The sequence below is a fragment of the Gopherus flavomarginatus genome, chromosome 10, assembly GCF_025201925.1.
Source record: "Gopherus flavomarginatus isolate rGopFla2 chromosome 10, rGopFla2.mat.asm, whole genome shotgun sequence".
Lineage (NCBI taxonomy): Eukaryota > Metazoa > Chordata > Testudines > Testudinidae > Gopherus > Gopherus flavomarginatus.
The window spans coordinates 41,175,821-41,194,361 of NC_066626.1; the positions used below are offsets into that span (position 1 = coordinate 41,175,821).

The 18,541-nt window shown below is 43.1% G+C and overlaps 1 protein-coding gene and 1 pseudogene across 1 annotated transcript in view; one reads left to right on the forward strand and one right to left on the reverse strand.

Annotated features, from left to right (window-relative positions):
• MAP3K20 (mitogen-activated protein kinase kinase kinase 20) overlaps positions 1-18,541 on the reverse strand; it is a 564,831-nt gene that overhangs the window by 288,208 nt on the left and 258,082 nt on the right. The gene's annotated exons all lie outside the window — the stretch shown is intronic.
• The window catches only part of LOC127030193 (dynein axonemal heavy chain 11-like), a 243,483-nt pseudogene that overhangs the window by 168,148 nt on the left and 56,794 nt on the right, over positions 1-18,541 (forward strand).

Sequence of the window (18,541 nt, forward strand, 5' to 3'; positions counted from 1 at the left end):
AGCAAAAACCTTATCTATCTTAACCAACGACTAGGCAAAACAACAAATATCACAATTCTAAGCAAAACTATAACAAGCAACTATAGGGAGCAACAAAACAGTAAACTATAACAAGGCAGGTGAACTTACAAGCTCTACAATCTTAACAAACTATGACTTATTAAACTAAAAAAACAAAACCTATGGTGCACCTTATGCTATGGGGAAGTCACAGAGGGCAGAGTGGTAAGTGCCCAGGATCCAGCTCCCAAGGAAGCCAAGGGATGGTGGCTGCAGCAATGGATACAGCTGAAAGCAGGGAGCCCCGAGGCAAAGCCCACAGGAACAGAGCTTAGCAGCGGCACAAACTTATTTTTAGCGGCAAAGCATCGCGGAGTTTAAGAGAGATTTTAAGACACAGACCAAGGTTTAGCTTGAGTCTGTGTGCTGGGGAAACAGAGCCAGCAGCTAAAATAATAAAATAGAAGTAGGGAAAGTTTCACAGAGGGATTCTTACCAGTCCCCAAGGCAGCAGCAAAGGCAGAAGCAGCAGCAACATCAGAAGAAGCAAGGAGGGCTCGGTACAGTCTCAATAATCAGGAGATCTCTCAGGTAGCAATTCGTTCTTCGTGGGGGGGGTTTAAAACACCGGGGGTACGCTCAAAAATAAAACGAGAGCGGAGAAAGGACCCCCCCAAAACCCCTGGCTGATCAGACCAGGCAGCAATGCAGGAACCTTTCTGATGTTTGTTTCAAAAATGTCTGTTTTTAAAGGCAAACTTAGGCAGTTTCCCACCAGTAATCCTGATAGGCTCCCTCTGTCACAGGGGAGGAGGCACAGGAAAAAACTGCAGGTGAGCACAGAAACATGTCTGGGCAGAGTCCTGTGCAATAGGTGACTCAAAAGCACACGAGGCCTATGACTCATGCCCAGGATCTTAAAAACACAATCGGTCTTGCAGCTCTGGACATTGCCTGCCCTACACCGAGCCCAGGTTCAACGAGGTGATAACAGGACTAACCCTTTGAACAGGGCAGTGGTCCCACTTAGCACGCAGCACAAGTGGCCATCTCTTTGAGAAGGGCAATGGCTCTTGTTAAACAACTTAAGGGGCCCTCCCTTTGAGAAGGGCAGTGGCCCTGGTAAACAACTTAACAGCCAGGGAAGGGCGGCCACAGGAGGAGAACAAAAACAAAATGGAGTATGGGGACAGCTGTAAGAAACAAAATGGAATAGGGGAATAGCTGTAACAGACACAAGACAGCAGCCACAAGCAAACTGTGATCCGCATAAACCCATATGTATTATCTGTAAAGTAGGCAGACTATATTGCAATATAAAAATATTAGACAGAAAATCATTGAAATGTCATACCTAAATTTACCATAATAAATAGAAGCATTTGTTTTAAATCTAGACTGTGAAATGAGTAAGTAGCAGTTTTCTTCTTTTAATAAATAATCACGTTACCATCCTCAGGGAGAATTTTCTTATTCCATGTAATCCACATTTATCAATGTGGTAGCATTGTAAAAATAGAACAGTTATGCTTAAATGACAGAGCTAAATATTGTGACACTAATATGAAACAAACTGAATTGTTACTCATTTCTTCAAAAATTATTTGCTTCATAAAAGCTACCTTTCCAGGTTGTGGAACCCAGCAGGGCCTTTTTGTCAACAAGCTACCATTTTCAGTTAAATTAAGTAATCCTATGCATACATGGGACTTCATATTTCTGTATTTAGAGAGTGACTGTCTGTAGGTATACATTTTTATATATATTCCTGCACAAAAAAATGTTGCATATTACATCAATGTAAACCACAAAAAGCAAGAAAATAAGCAGTTAAGACATTCAACAACCCATCTACACTCATCAGTTTTCTTTCTCACACTCAGCTATCTCCCTTCTACCACCATGCACCTGTATATCTCCACCTTCAACCCAAGGAACCAGCAGGCACTCTTAAACTCTGGCCATGTTTGTTATAGGCAGAGCTAGTAGCGTCATCTATTATTATGGTTGCCTGAATCCATCGACTCATTTGCTGCAAAAGCTAGAAGTTGTATGAGGCAAGTGAATGAGGCAGGGAATTTCAGGAAGAGAAAAGATATATATTCTTGTAGTTAAGGCAGTTGAATGGAAAATTGGATTCATCCCTGCCTCCTCCACAAAGTTCCTGTGTGATGCGGGGCATGTCACTTGAGCTAAGCTTTTCACCAGTGTTGCTAATTGTGTGTTCCCCTTTTTCTGGGTGCCTGATTTGAGATCCTGGGGTCTGATTTGCAGAAATGCTGACCACCCACAGATGCAACTGAAGTAAATGAGAGCTGTGCTTTGAATGTATAAAATGCTACATGATGCTAAGTACTCTGCAACATCAAGTCCTAAATGTGTCAGATTGGGCACCCAAAATTAGTGGATATTTTTTACCTTCAACTCTTTGGGCCTTGGTTCTCCATCTGTAAAATGGGGATAATACTGCACTCGCACCTCACAGGGTTGTTGTGAAAATAAATTCATTAATGTTTGTGGCGCATTTAGATACCATACTGAGGAGCACCACAGAAAAGCTTAGGAGGAAATTAATAATTCTATCTTCAGAGCAGGGTTTGAATAATGTGAAGTAATAAGTCCTGGGGTGTCACTCTGTACAATGAGGATAAAACAAAATAGAGAACAGCTCTGCTTATTAAGTGAGCACCATTTATTCTTTTCACTGAATGAGGTAAAGGTCCTGAGGTTTTTGGTGGAAAGTTTCAGATAAAATGGTTTGACTGTTTCTGAAAATGAGGTGAGTGGGGGGAATTCTTTCAACTCTGTTGTTGAGAAGCTGTGATGCCTTATGCTTTGGAGCAAGGGTTTGAAATCTGGCAGGGCGGTCTCCATGGAGTGGGTGCCTTTTGGCACACCTATGAAAATCCCACCCATACGTGGCAGAATGATAAGGCCCCGAAAAACAGCAGTTTGCACATATTTAGTAGAGACTTGTTGAAGTCCAGCAGCTAAATTCTCTGAAGATTCTATCTGGAGCATGCTCCAGTCCTTCATAGCTCCTGTCTGCCAACTGGACCATCCCTACAGAGCAACTAAGCCTGCTCCATCCTGGCCTGCGGAGACTGAGAAGGACTTTTCCTGCAATTGCTCCTGCTAGCAGCTGGAGGATGAACACAGGCACTGAGAGGAGGGAGACTCTCTCCTGTACTTATAGTATTCTCCCTGTTGATGCCCCAGCAGCATAGAGGAGGAAGAGAAGGAAAGAGCCGGACTGAAATGCAGAGTGGTGAGGAAGTGGTGATGGTGGGAGAATGGGGGAAGAGATGCAGGGACAGGGGTTAGGAGCAGGAGCTGAGAGGGGGACTTGGGCAGGAGCTGAGAGTGATAAGATGGGTGGAGGAAAACCAGGAGCTGTGAAGAGAAGAGAGTAGGAGCTGAAGTGGGGGGAACATGGGCAGGAGCTGGAAAGTGAGGATAGGAGTGGGAGGTGGAAAACAGCACTGAGAGGAAGAGGTCAGACCTGGGAGGTGAGTTATAGAAACATGAGAGGGCTGGGAAGAATGGGACAGTAGGACTCTAACTCCTAGAGAGGACTCCCCTCCAGAACCTGGAATTGAATCCAGGAGCCCTGAATCTCAGCATTCATTTGCTGTCTAGAAAATAGCTATGAAACCTACTGACAACATATGTGTGTCTGTCTGCTTTAATGGCAGGTAGCCGTCTGCTGCTACCAGTTACTCTGTACTGTGCTGCAGATCTAGAGATCCTAGCCCTGCTGATGGCATGTGGGGGGCTCAATACAGTTCCATATGAGGCAACCTTTGATTATTCAGTTTTGGGAAATTACATTTAAAAAAAACTAGGTTAAAAGAATGTTAAAGTTGCAAAATCAACTTTAGGTGGGAAATGCCAGATTTCAGGTTGTCTGTGCAACTTTTATAGGGATCCCTTGTGCATATTCATTATAATACAGTCTTCAACTACATGATCACATCCTGTTTTTTCCTCAGAACTCCTGAGTCCTTTTTTCTTCACTCCCCTTATTGGTGTTGTGTGTAGGACCCCTGTTCAGTTGTTGTGGAAGTTGGAATGTGTGTAAGAATGAGTAGGGGATTGCAAGAAGAGAAAGGAGGATCCCATGGTTAAGGCAGTTGAATGCTGCCCTGGAGGAACGGATTCTATCCCTGCCTCTACCACAGAGTTCTGATGTGAATTTGGGCAAGTCAGGTAAAGCAAAAATTTCACAAGTGGCCACTGTGTATTAGAGCTGGTCCAATTTTTTCTTCTAATGGAAATTTTCAAGTTTGCAGCTGGAAACCAAAGGATTTTTGGCAAAATATTTTGATGGAAAAAACAAAATTTTCTCTGGGAAGCAGATACTTTTTGCAAAAAGAATTGTTTAGACAGAAACCAATTATCCATTGAAAAGCAGTTCAGATAGAAAAGTTTTGACCAGCCCTATCTGTGTATTCCTCATTTTCTGAGTACCATTCTTGAGACGTCTCAGATCTGATTTGCAGAAGTGCTGAAAACTCACAATTGCAACTGAGGTCAAAGGGAGCAGTGCCCCAAACATATAAAGTGCGACAAAATGCTCAGCACCAGGGCTGGCTCCAGCTTTTTGCCGCCCCAAGTGGCGAAGAAAAAAAAAAGATAAAGCCACGATTGGCAGCACTTCTGTGGCAGCTCTACTGCGCCACTTCATTCCTCAGCGGCAATTCGGCAGCTGGTCCTTCCCTCCGAGAGGACTGAGGGACTTGACACTGAAGACCTGTTTCCATTGGCCGCCCCAAGCTCCTGCTTCCTGCGCTGGTGCCTGAAGCCGGCCCTGCTCAGCACTCAAAAGAATCAGGCTGTCGGCTTCTCAGATTGGACATTTAAAATCAGTTGACACTTTTGGCAGTTTTGGTTTTAACCATTGTGCCTCAGTCCACCATGTATAAAATGGGAATAATAATACCCTGTCACCTCACAGGAATGTTGTGAAGATAAACTCATTAATAATTGTAAAGAGCTAAACTACTAAGATCACAGCATCACAGAGAAGCCCATAAGGACATTAATAATACTGTATTCAGTGCAGGGTTTTGGTGCTATGCAATAAATTATTATAGAACAGTAGGTCTGGAAGAGATTGTGAAGTCAAGTCAAGCCAAGCCCCCTGTGCTGTGCCAGGACCAAGTCAGCCTAGATCATCCCTGACAGCCATTTGTCCAACCTGTTTTTAAAATCCTCCAATAATGGGGATTCCACAACCTTCCTTGGAAGCCTATTCCAGAGCTTAACTATCCTTATAGCTAGAACGTTTTTCTGGTATCTAGCCCTGCTGCAAATTAAGCCCACAGCCTATTGCTTCTTGTCCTGCCTTCAGTGGTCATGGAAAACAAATGATCACAGTCCTCCTTGTAACAACCTTTCACTTATTTGAAGACAGTCCTCAGTTTTTCTCCCTCAAGACAGAGCAGCCTCTGGGTTTTTTTTATCCTTTCCTCATAGGCCAGGTTTTCGAAACCTTTGATCATTTTTGTTGTTCTTCTCTGGCCTCTCTCCAATTTGTCCACACCTTTCCTAAAGTGTGGCACCCAGAATCGTACACACTACTCCAGCTGAGGCCTCACCAGTGCTGCATAAAGCAAGTCAATTACATGCCCTGTCTTATATCTGACATTCCTGTTAATAATTTTTTCAGACTCATGTGGAATGTTGTCCTGCTTTCTGAGACAGCCTGCGCGTGCTATTAGTATTTAGCCACCAAAAGTACTGCTTAATTAGCACTATGAGCATCTTGCTGATTGTACCACCAATGGAATAGTGCTACTAGTGGCTAGATTTCACTGCCCCTACTGGAGTGATTTTGTAAGTGAAAATAGAGCGACAGGTACACGATGCAAACTCCCAGGGCTGGCTCCAGGCACCAGCTGAGCAAGCTCCTGCTTGGGGCAGCAGATTCCAAGGGGCGGCATTCTGGCCGCCCTTTTCTTTTCTTTTCGGTTCCCCGCTCTGGCTCTGACGCGGAGGAGGGGAGCGCCCTGCAGCAAACTCGGCGGGGCAGCCTGCCTCCTTCCCTCACAGCCGACCGGAGCAGCGCAGAGCCCTCCCGGGAGGCGGCGCGGCGGGAGGGTCCGCGTGGCGGGCGCCCAGCTGAAGCCCTGGCTGCCTCCTTCTTTCTCTCTCGCTCCCCCCCTGGCCCCGCTAGACCGGCGCGCGCTCCGCTGCACGTCTACAGCGCAGGGAGTGCCCCTGCACCCTGGCTCCGGCCGCCTGGCAGGTCCCCCCCCACCCCAGCTTTGCCGCTCCGACCACCCCGCTGTGTTGTGTGTGTGTGCGCGTTTTGCTGCTCCGGCCTCCCCGCAGGTTGTGTGTGTGCGTGCGTGCTTTGCCGCTCTAGCCGCCCCGCGGTGTTTGTGTGTGTGTGTGTGTGTGTGTGTGTGTGTGTGTGTGTGTGTGTGTGTGTGTGTTTTGCCGCTCTAGCAGCCCCGCGGTGTTTTTGTGTGTGTGTGTGTGTGTGTTTTGCTGCTCTGGCCACCCCGCGGTGTTTTGTTTGTGTGTGTGTGTGTGTGTGTGTGTGTTTTGCTGCTCTGGCCACCCCGCGGTGTTTTGTGTGTGTGTGTGTGCTTTGCCGCTTCGGCCGCCCTGCAGGGTTTTTATTCTGTGTGTCTGTGCTTTGCTGCTCCGCTGCCCTGCAGGTTTTGTGTGTGTGTGTGTGTGTGTGCGTGCGTGCTTTGCCGCTCCGCCTTCCCCTCCGAATTTTTTTTTTTTTGCTTGGGGCGGCAAAAACTCCACTCGGTGAAATATCACATAGTGTGAATGGCAGTCTGACAGAAAGGACAGACAATTTCTGACCTACTATAGTCCACGCCAAAGACCTGCAGATTCAGGAGATCACAAAGCAGCATTGTTTCTGCATGAATGAAAAATTATTTTGCCAGGCTATGCAAAATGCCATGGAGGGATGGGGCAGAGGGGAAGAGAACCAAATATAAAAGAGTTATTTGGACTTTGAAATGGTCTACAGAGGAGTTAAAAACAAAAAGCAAGCAAGCAACCAAAAAGATTCCCAAGCTCAAATATGAAAGTTTGATAATCCATCTTTTGTTTTTCTGCTTAAGTATTGCTATATTAGCCTACTTGGACCTTTAGAAAACTTGGCAAACAGAAAGCGAGACCCTTTGGCATATGATTAGGAATTCATTTATGGAAAGATGTAGGTTTAGATAACCTAGAAACTGAAACAAAACTTGCTGTTTACTTTTGCTTGCTTCACCCATGGACATTTGTTCAAAGTACTCATTATATGCCTAACCGTCAAATTACCTCTGGAACTGATCAGGGCATAGCTTAAGCTGTGCAGAAGTTTCTGGTCACCAAAAAAATTATTAATATTTCTAAAGTTATAACACTTGTAAATTAGCAGGCTGAAGTAATAACTGGTATGGAGGATGGATTTCGGTGAGGTTAAATGCCGTGCTAATAAATGGCTACTGCCACTGGTTCTCTCTCTTGAGTTCTCAGGCAGCTGATTCGGTTCTTTGTTTGAACAAATGTCAAACTACTGTGACAGGTTTTTCCTATTATTTTAAAACTCTCAGATGCTGTGGTAAACTGAAGCAGATTCAGGAAACTTGCTAGATAGTCCCTCACTGCATATAAATGATGTGTGTTGGGTGGCAGTGTGAGTGCAGCACAAACTATATTTATAACCGATAAATATTTTAATAAGTGTCTGAAGAGCCCATTTGGAATTGGGGCCCCATTGTGCTGGGTGCTGTACAAACAGAGAAAAGAGACAATCCTGGTCATGAAGGGATTCTCTCATCACTTATTTTAGTATGGGGTGTGATTCCAAAGCAAAGATTTTTGCAAAGGAGCTGCCACAGACAGAATTTGTGGGGATGACTTAACATGCCTGCAGATGACTTGTCACTTGTCACAGAACTGTGCCTTGGATTTCAAAAACTGGAGCTGGACCTCGCAGTTATACAGGTGGCAGTTATTCTCTGCTTGTCAGCTCTGGGGGGAAAGATGGCAACTATTTTGTGAGGGTGGATAGGGTGGCTGCCAGACTTGCATGGTAAAACAGGAGGTATGGACCTGGGACGGCATCATACTGTTCAAAGGCACACGCATATGCAGGATCAAAGGCACACGTATTCGCAGGATCAGAGGCACACATATACACAGGAAGAGACATTTCAAGTCCATAAAACATTTTTCATTGTTGTTTTTTTCACTAAAATTTTAAAACGTGGGTTCCCAGAGAATAATAGTAATATACTGTATGCGTGTATGTGTCTTAGAATGAGACCTTTATTATGTTTGTTCCCAAGCCATATTTCACAGTGGTGGAGTATTGGACAGGAGTTGCTTTTCAGGCATCCCTGGATACCTGGGTATGTGGGTGTTTAGAATGCCGTGACTCCAGAAGGTGGGAGAACTCACAGTAAGAAGCAGCCATCTGGCTAGAAGAGCCCCAGGAATCCAGCTGTAAATCAGGAAAAGATAGAGGTTAAATTCCCTGCCTTAATGTGATTGAGTAGCAAATAAAGAGGGATTCTTGGAAGGCAGGAAGGAGAAATTGTGGGTCAGAGGAAAGAGACACATACAAGGGGAAGTCAGAGATGGCAACCCACTTATTCATTCAGACTGGAAACTAAAAATAGTCCCTGCTCTGGGCTCCAGTTTACTTACAGCTAGTTTTGCAGCTGGGAGTATTGCTCCACTATTGTGCAGAGGAAGAACATGCTGTGGCTTGGGGCCACGTCATTCCTCTGATTTGCAGGAGAAAATATTTGGGTTGGATGTGGGTACATGGAAGGTGGTGCTAGAGGGAATCTCATTACATTTTGACCACTGATTTTATAGGTCTGAGTGGGACACCACATACCTGAAAGCAGCGCTATTTAGCTTAGTTCCAAACAGAGATGTTTATCCTCACAAATTTGTGGGCAATGTTATAACATGTGAGTGATTCTGTCAGCAGTGTCTTCATCGTCTCACCCACAACTGGGGAAGAGTAACACTCTATGTGAGGCAGTTGTAGGTACTGCTTGCATAATATAACCTTCTTTGGGTGCCAGAAGTGCCCAAACCTGCATAAGTTTCTTTATTTTCACTCTAGAGGTACTTCTCCTTCCCTTCCTTTTCAGCTCCCCTCCAGAACTTCAGGATCAACTGCTGCTAAACCTATCAAATTATATTTTTACTGCTTTCTTGTCCCGTGTCTGTTCCTGGGATCTGACCATGCTAACTCTCCTGTGCCTTCTTTGCATCTCAAAATAACTTGTGTCTCTGATACTGCTCTAGCATCCCACACCATTATTCATCCAGCCACAGTACTCTGTCACCACCTCTATCGCTCATGCACCCCTCACCCCTCTGTGCAAACTTATCTTCTGATGCTTCATTGGCACTTTCAGTGACCAGGACTTTAAAAACAAACATCTTTTAAAATCCATGCAGGATATGCCTACCTGCTGTGCTTAGTGTCAGAACCAGCATTATCATTGAAATACCATAACAATTTTCTCTTTCATTTTTTGCTCAAAACTAGTTTTAATCACAAAGGTTTTCTATTGTAGCAAAGTTCAGTTTTTTCCCCCTTTTCTTCCCCGCACACATCCCCCTCGATCCTTAGAATTCCTGACCTTTGGTTCTGCTTTAAATTGATTCTGCACATTCACGATCATGATACAAACGTGTTGGGTTTTATAAAGGTTGCCCGTTATGGCAGCTCCTGTTACTCTGTGCTGCTTTGGCCTTTTTATAACAGTATCTCTTTTAGAGCTCCTGTGACCTTCTCTGCTGTACTTCTTGGGCTCTGTACTTCTCTCTGCAACTAAATCATCCAATAATTGCAGTAGTAAAACTAAAATACCCTAAACACATTTTCTCCTGATTTTCTGGGGTTTATTTATCATGTATCTCAAAAAACAGAACTTTCCAAAAATAAATATAAAGCAGAACACTTTGTAGATGATGTGATTAACATATTTTTGTCAAAATCTTGTGATATCAGTCAAAGCTATTAAGCACAACTAAGTAACACCCTGTGTAAGACAGCACACATTCATAGGTCTAATAATATTACAAGCAAAGTGTGATTACTATTATATGGGAAATGTTTGATGTGTGTTTGTATAGTGTCCTCTTTCTGTTTACTTGTACTGCATGGTGGCTTTCATTATAATAAAAGCTAGATTAAAGTTTGCAATGTTATGTATACAACAGGATACAGTTCCAGAACACCCTTTTTTTTAAAAAAATACCAGTTTGAAAGTGAGTTGAGTGGGTCTGTTCACTGGAGAAGAACAATGAGGGGCAAAGTCTGCCTTTTCCAGGTGAACTGTAAGTTAGAAATGTGACTCAAAATGTTTCATATAGTGTTTGTACATCAGCATGTGGAGAAGCTATCCTCTCATTTATACCAGAAGAAGCAATGTCATCTTTGTCCAGCTGGCCCTCGTCCATCCCTCCACAAACGCAAGTCGACACAGCCCAGTGGATAGCGAATCAGGAGAGCCAAGTTCTATTACTGACTCTATTGTTTACTCACTGTTGTCCTGATCCTGTGCCCACCGAAGGCAAAGGCAAAAATCTCTTTGAATGCAATGGGACCAGGACCTGTGTGACCTTGTGCAAATAACATATACCTCTGTAAAATGGGGATAGTGTCTACATAAGAGGACTCCTGAGTCTTAATTCATCAGATGGAAGGCACCATATAAGTGTCAGTTATTATTAGTAGTAATATTAAGTCTGAATTGAAAGATATTTTATGTAACTGCTTCAGTAGTTGCTTAGAGACAGCCCCAGCTCTTTGAAATCTTATACTGTTGGCCAGGAATTTTGTACACATAACAAGAGGTACTTGACTGATGCCTCTTTTTGTCTAATAGAATAGTCTATCTGTATTATCAAAATAACTTATTTGCACTATTGAAATGACATTAGAAATCACTGTTATCATGTCCAGCAACATCTCATAATTTGCCCATTGCAGTAGCAGTTTGCTTTAGGGCATGAAAGAGGCAGGAGTGGAGGGGAATAGTGAGTAGGAAAGGAGAGAAAAAGCAAGAGGAGGATGGAGGAAAACAGGAGGGAAAGAGAACCCAAAAGAAGAGATGGGAACTAGGAGGACGGGAAGAAAAGGAGAGGGGTTTACTTTTTCTAATTAAAATAAAAGTTGGATTCATGTGTTTATGGGGAAAAAAGCAACTTAGAAAAACAAGGCTATAATGCCATCTTGGGGTTTCTGGTGACATCTCAATCCATTTGAGCTCTGCTCTTGTGGTTTATGATGTCAGCAGAAACCCCTTGATGCCACTGTAGTTCACAGTTGTCTCTCATTGATTCTGTATTATTTCAATAGTAGAAAAATAACACCTTGATTTTCCCAGTGAAAGTAACCCCCACTGTGACCAAAATGTATATGTACTTCCTGAATATGAGCTCTCTATCTTTTTTTAACCAAACCTCTATGAGACATCACTTTGCATTAAAATCACACACATTCTTCTTTAGATTCTACTATGCAAGAATGTCTGTGAGATGTACTGTACAAATTCTTTATTAGGCCAGGAGATGTAGACTATTCTGCCTAGATAGCTCATTGGAGTTATTATTCTACACTCATTAATACAAAAACACCTGGCTGTTGATCCTTCTAGGTCTTGTAGGCATTTTGTTTTACAACATTTTATAGATAGGATGATTAAACAGGAATAAAACCTATTCTCTGACTGATTTGACAGGATCAGAGAGAGAGAGAATAGCAGCTTTTAAGTGCAGATGCATATGGAATACACTCAACTTCAAATGATGGGCCCAGCCCTACAAGCACTGTGTGCCCCATTAGAGGTACAGAGTATGCTCGACACCTGCTGAAGTTGATCAGAGTTGAGTGTACCCATCACCTCCCAGAAGGCACATAGCACCTTTGCAGGACTTGGCCCTAAAGAGTGAAGGCAGGGAGAAAACAATGACATTGTACTATATTGTAGATAAGCATGATTCATAACAACTCCATGTGTCAAAGGTGTGATGTAAATTCAGTGGTAATGATGGTGGGGGTAAAACATCATCCATTGCCTTGAGCTAATTGAAACATCGTAACATTATACCAAGTAAAAGTTGTACATATGTATATACACACACATGCACAGATATACAATTAGGAACTAATTAAGCAGTTTGATCATAAACCATATCTTTTCAGCAAAATTAGAGTTTAGTCTTTAAATAGTAAGATACAGCAAGGTATTTTTATAAAGGGGTTTATATAATAGTAACTAAGGTATAATTTATTTCTGATTAGGGTAAATCATTTTGTGGCTCTTACAATTTAGCCTTACTTGAAATTAGGGTTAATTCAATGTATGTCCCCATTAACTTGATGATCTATCATTTGTCTTCATTTAGCCTTGATACTTACAACCCAAAACTTCTTGCACTGAATGGGAGTTTTGGATTTGCAAGCACGGCAGAATCTCACCATGAACTCTTATCAAAACCACTGGAAGCTGTGGGTCGGTATTTCGCACCCTTGAGCCCTAAGTATGAGTTCATTTTGACTCAGTCACCTGATAACTGGGAAAAAACAAATGTGCTTGCAGAATTTAAAGCCATTCTGCAGTTTTGTTTTCTATTTTTTAATTGTTCCTCGAACTTACCAATCAAAACTTCACTGAAACTGTCAAGAGTTAGACTAGGATACACTTGACCTGAAGTAAAGTATCAGGAGTTTTTAAACATTTAACTTATAGTGTATATTAGTATGAAATTAAGTTGAGCAGAACCCATTAATGTCACAGTGATCGGTTACCAATGGAAATAAATAATTCATGATGAAGGGAATTAGTCTAATTAGCAGGCAGTTTGAGTCCTTTGATAAAACCCAGCTCTAGTTCCGTGAAGGGCAGGAAGTGCTGTCATCAGTCAGCCCTGAAAAGATTAGCATCTATTATGAATGAGGTTAGACACCCTAGTGAAGTCATGTGTGTCCTGGAGACAAACTTAATATGTTCCAGGATGGGACACAGTTTGTCTCACCAACACATCATGATTCCTACTGGGCTATTGTATGTAATAAAAAGCAAAGATCAGTGCTCCTTCCTATCATTCTCTCCCTGTCCATCATTCTGACAACTGTGCAAATACATTTTCCATGCAAAGCAGGGAATGTGCCCTGAATACTTGTAAAATTGCACAAAAATGTGTTAAAAAAAAGTGTCACCTTTTTCAGCAACTAAAAACGAAACAACCAACCAGAATATCAGCGAGGACCTGGAGGATTTTAAAGTACTGGTGGCAACTGTATGTGAAGTGTAATATACATTGTTTGAGTGTATTCAAATGCCATTTGAAAAACTATTGTTATTTGTGAGTATATCTGCACATCCACATGAAACTGATGTTTTAAGATCAGCTGCAATACTATGAGCTTGTAAAATTATACAGGTAACTAGCAATAAGGGCTTAGAAAACTGGTTATCTAAAATACCAAAAGTAAAGCCTAATGAAAAGAGAACAATGTATTTTTGTATCAAGTGCTGGCTTAGACCTTAGAGTTTTTAGGTTAGAAATTTTTACTGAACTGGCTTATCCTAGAAGGCTGGCTGAGAGCTGTGCAAGCCTCACATTTTTTGTAGCCTACATGCTGACGCAACATCAGCTGTGTTTCCATTTTTACTTTTGAGCCTTTTGAAATTATATGTTTCCGTTTTGCAATTTGATGCAATAATGAAGAAACTCTACATGTGTACGTTATTGTATTGCCTGTTTTTATTGTAAGAAATTAATTGCTCCTTTTATTTATGTTATTAGAGTGGGGGAGAAAACAATTTTGCAGTGTTTTATCATTTGCTGTAATAATTAACATACTACTAATGCAATGGAAGCCTTAGAAGCGGGGTATATTATTTTCAGATGTCTGAACAGCACTTAATATGCTGACACTTGTGACTGAGGAGTGCTGGTATTCAAAAGTGCATTGAAAAAATGTAACAATAAGTTACTAATAATATCCCTGATGATCTTAAGTTGATTTATAATATAGAAATGAAGTGGAAAAGAATAAGCGTAGTCAACACAAGAAGTGATTTTCATAGAAACAGAACAATAAAATGCTCCAGAATTGTAACTCAGCTGTCCAAATACTAAGTAACAATGGAGCACTGATATCACAAAAAGTGCCAGATTCAAGTGCTGCAGTAGCTTTAAATAGATGCCTAAATTAGATTTTGAAAAATAATCAACTTTCCCTCAGTGTTTATTACTTGGAGTTGTGTGTTAAAAGAAGGAATGAATTAAAGGTAAAGTGTGCCTTGATTTGTGCCCAAAGCAGCCCCTACTATAAGTCAGGGCAGAATATGGCTAATAGATTTAAAATACTTACAAATATTTATGGTTTGACTGTACCTTCTTTTGTTCAGAGTGCCTCAGCACCTCTCTTGGAAATGATTCAATTCACCAGCAAAGAAGCATGCCAGCTAGTAGGTGGGATTGAGCCATTAATCCCATTAGAACATATCTCTTATCACATATGTACACATTAAACTAAGCCACATTTTTTAGTTAGTTATATCGCTTTGTTGCTGTGCACGGTGCTTATAGAGAAGGAAGAAAATAAATTCCTGGCTCTGAAGACCTTGCAATCTTAGGATATGTTTACACTGCAGAAAATAGGTGTGTTCTTAACTTGGGTTAAAACAGCAGCAAAGACACGGCAACTTTGTTTTTGACTTGAGTTAGCAGGTAGAATTCAACCCCCATTGAGGCTTTATGGCTCCACCGTCCTTAATTCTTGTGAACTGCCCCAGACTCCAAGAGTACAATAATGTGGTATTGCAGTGAAAGACACAACATCTACATTTGTGTCTAAATTCGTATCACTTATTATGAACCCTGTTGCTCATTATGGAGGAAGGTATAAGTGTCTTGGGTGAATCAGTTCTTATTAACTATTAAGCATTCAGTACTATTTGTCTATTCTTGCTGCGTTATCCATGGGGCTGCTTGTTGTGCATATCAGTGTGAGTGACATCTTTCATAAACAGAAGACTGTTTAGATCTTCTTTTGAACAACAAAGCAAAGCCTAAAACTGTCTCAAGCAAATATTTGACACGTTCCTGAAATGGCCACCCCCATTCATGTATTTGAGTCATCATATTTACATATGCTATTAATCATATTTGTGTAGAATAACAGTGTTGACTAGCGTCCCATCTGGAGCTGGACAGATAACAGGTGAATTGAGCATTTTGTTGGACCCCAAATAAAATGTTTCATTAAGATTTTGAGACTGTTATTAAACAGCTTTTAATTTTTTTGGTTAAAATTGAAGAAGCGGAAGGGTCCCAGAGCTCCAGCTCCAGCCTGAGCCTGAACATTCGTAATGCAATTAAACAGCCCGAGCCGGAGTCAGCTGGCACAGGCCAGCCACGGGTGTCGAATTGCAATGTAGACACACTCATAGCAGAGCTGGACTTTCTTGTTCCGTTTACTTCAAGCTCTCTAGTTTCTATTCCCGTTCTCACTCTGAATAGCTCTTTGGCGTGGCTGTGAAGTCCCTCTTCCCAAGTGCCGTTCCTATATCCATCATCTGTTACAATGATGCAGCTTCATTGTTTTACCTAGTTCAGATGCCACGGTAGCTAGAGGCTTTCCCTGAAAATGTATTAAAGGATTAGAATTGGGCATATACTGAGATACTATTAAAAAGAACAGGAGATAAATTTGTTAGTCTCTAAGGTGCCACAAGTGCTCCTGTTCTTTTTGCGGATACAGACGAACACGGCTGCTACTCTGAAACCTGAGATACGATTATTATCTGTTGTTTTTATATTGTTTCAAATGTGCACAGGGGCTTTTCAGACTCATATATGTAGGAAAGGCCTAGCTCGAGGAATTAGTGATCCAATTTTAGAAGAGGTAACAGCGTAGTGGGGAAAGCAAGGACAAGGGTTAAAATAATAGGCATTGACCTATTTTGGCTTGTGCATATATTGAGGTTCTGCAGCAAATCGTTAAGTTTTTAATTGTACTTCTTGTAGGTAATACAGCAGAAATAAATTAAGGGACTGAGGTAAGTGAGCTGTTGAACTCTGATATAGGAGTGTGTTCCAAGCCTTGGAGCAGTGCTTAAAAGACATGCAGATGGGGTGAAACCGACAAGAAGGAAAGGTCATAAAGGCTGTCATCAGTGGAGGAGGGCAGAGGCGTTCAGTAGGAGATGAAGTCACAGAGGTGTGCTGGGGAAGAAGTTTGAACTGGATATGCAGGGCAGTGAGGAGGCAGTGAAGGGATTCAAAAGTGCAAACTCATGGTTGTGAATCAATGTCTGGTAGTAATAGTGTCAACACTAGGAGGAGAAGAGCACCAACAGCTGCCATACTTCTAACCAGTGGTCAGTATCTTCAAGAGGGCCAAGAACTGTAGGTCTCCGTATGCTGCCCTGCCTGCTGGTGGGAAAGCATCTCTTATCACTGGATATGCAGGTGAAACACACTGATCAGCGCTCTGCTCGTGTGTCTGAATCCCGAGGAAGTAATGCGTTCCTCACAGGAGTATTTCCCATCAGCTTAGCACAATGGAAAGCAATGAGTAAATGGGTCAAGTGGGTGTGGGGAGGGGAGGAGCCAGTGCACCCTCCACCATGCAGTAGGATGAGACACAACACACTTACTTCCAGGGACGGTGCAACCATTTAGGCAAACTAGGCAGCCACCTAGGGTGCCTAGTGATTGGGGGTGCCTAAAAGTCTCCTCAGGCAAGGAGATGGAGTGGAGGTGAGCTGGGTAGGGGGGCGTGCAGGGAGGGCTGCCAGCAGTAATGGTGGGGGGAGGCTCACAGGGGAACAGCTCCCCGCCCCAGCTTACCTCCACTCTGCCTCCTCCGCTGAGCACACAGCCCAGCTCTAAGTCTCCTCCAATCAGCGCTGCACGCCTGGGCGGGGAGGACAATTAGAGCGGCGCCAGCGTGCTCAGTGGAGGAGGCGGAGCCGAGGTGAGCTGGATGGGAAAACCCAGGGTAAACCTAGGCAGGGTTAGCTGCCGTGGCGGGGGCAGGGGAGGTCAGGTCTCCCCAGTCAGGGTTAGCTGCCATGGGGGGATGGGGAAGAGTCTCCCCAGGTGGGGTTAGCTGCCGTGGGGGGACAGGGGGAGTCTCCGCTGGAGGGGTTAGTTGCCATGGGGGGACAGGGTGGAGAGGGGTTAGCTGTCTTGGTGGGGGGGGTAGCTGCTGTGGGGGAGGCTCCCTGGGTGGGGGGCTGAGTTAGCTGCTCTGGGCGGGCAGGGTTAGCTGGGTGGGGGGTGCAAGGTGGGAGTTTCGTCTAGAGCGTGAAACTTCCTTGCACCAGCCCTGCTTACTTCACCATCTGCGCCACAACTCTGTAAGGAGTTATCTGGGCTATCAGAATGGGGAGTGAGTCTGGAGAAAGGCCGTGACGGCCCTGAATTAGGTGCCAGTGAAGGGCTCTGAAAGCAACCTAGTTTGAGAGGAGCTGGACTTGAAAAAGTGATAGTTGGTAACTTTGTCCCCAGCTCTGTTCTAACATGCTTGAGGGAGCCATTGTTGAAAACAATCCTCACAAGAGTCCTGCTTCATAACCACTGCCAGTCCATCATCTTCCGATGAGACTCATGTGGGTTCCTCACATGGCATTGGGCACAGACATACCCTTTTCATGATGAGCAGTTTCAATCCCAAAATGGCTCCCTTGAAACTTTGGGGCCAACTTCTCCCCTCAGATGCACAAGCAGTGTTCCCAGTCAATGGGAAACCTCTGTGCACAAGGGCAGAACAAGGCCCACCGAGACTTTTTATGAACTGTACCTAATCCCTACTCTGATATGCAACACAGGTGGTAGCATCTTGACCCAGCTGTGGAGTTTGTCTCCAACTGAGTAATTACAGTTACAACATGGCCCTCTCTTGTAATATAATCTGTTTGAATGCAAATTATATTTTACCAATGCATCAAAAATTTGAAGCTAAGAAGCCTCCTCCTCTTAGCAATGTACCGTACCTTCTGTTCCATAATTAACCTAGATTCCTTCTCCTGGACAGATTCTTTCAGCAATGCCATATTTTGAGTAATACACCTTTGGACCAGTGCCTTGCTCTGATGTATTGCAATGATAGACTGGGATGTTCGTGTAATACATCATCAGAGTCAGCTGTTGCTGGACGCCAAGGATTGAGAGACTGAGCCAGCTGATTTTCTAAAGTATTCATGTAATGCATCACCTAGTATGGTACCCAATGATGTATTGCTTCAGAATGACACCAGCCAGAAAAGAAAGGGTCTAGGGTGCAGAGTCTGTATAATGAGGCAGCCAAGTACTACCAGGTCTGCAAACTCCTGGCACAAGGTGCTAGTAATAAATCAGGTTTAGAGGGTATCATATTAACTGTTTTACTAAAGAGGTATGGATAGTTGTATTGTCATTATTCATCTGACTTTAAATGTCTGTTTCTTTGCAATGCTCTGTCGCTGCAAAATCAGACATCCCTCAAAGCACTTTTATTTTCTCCTTCATTTAGGGTAAACTGTGCCAAATG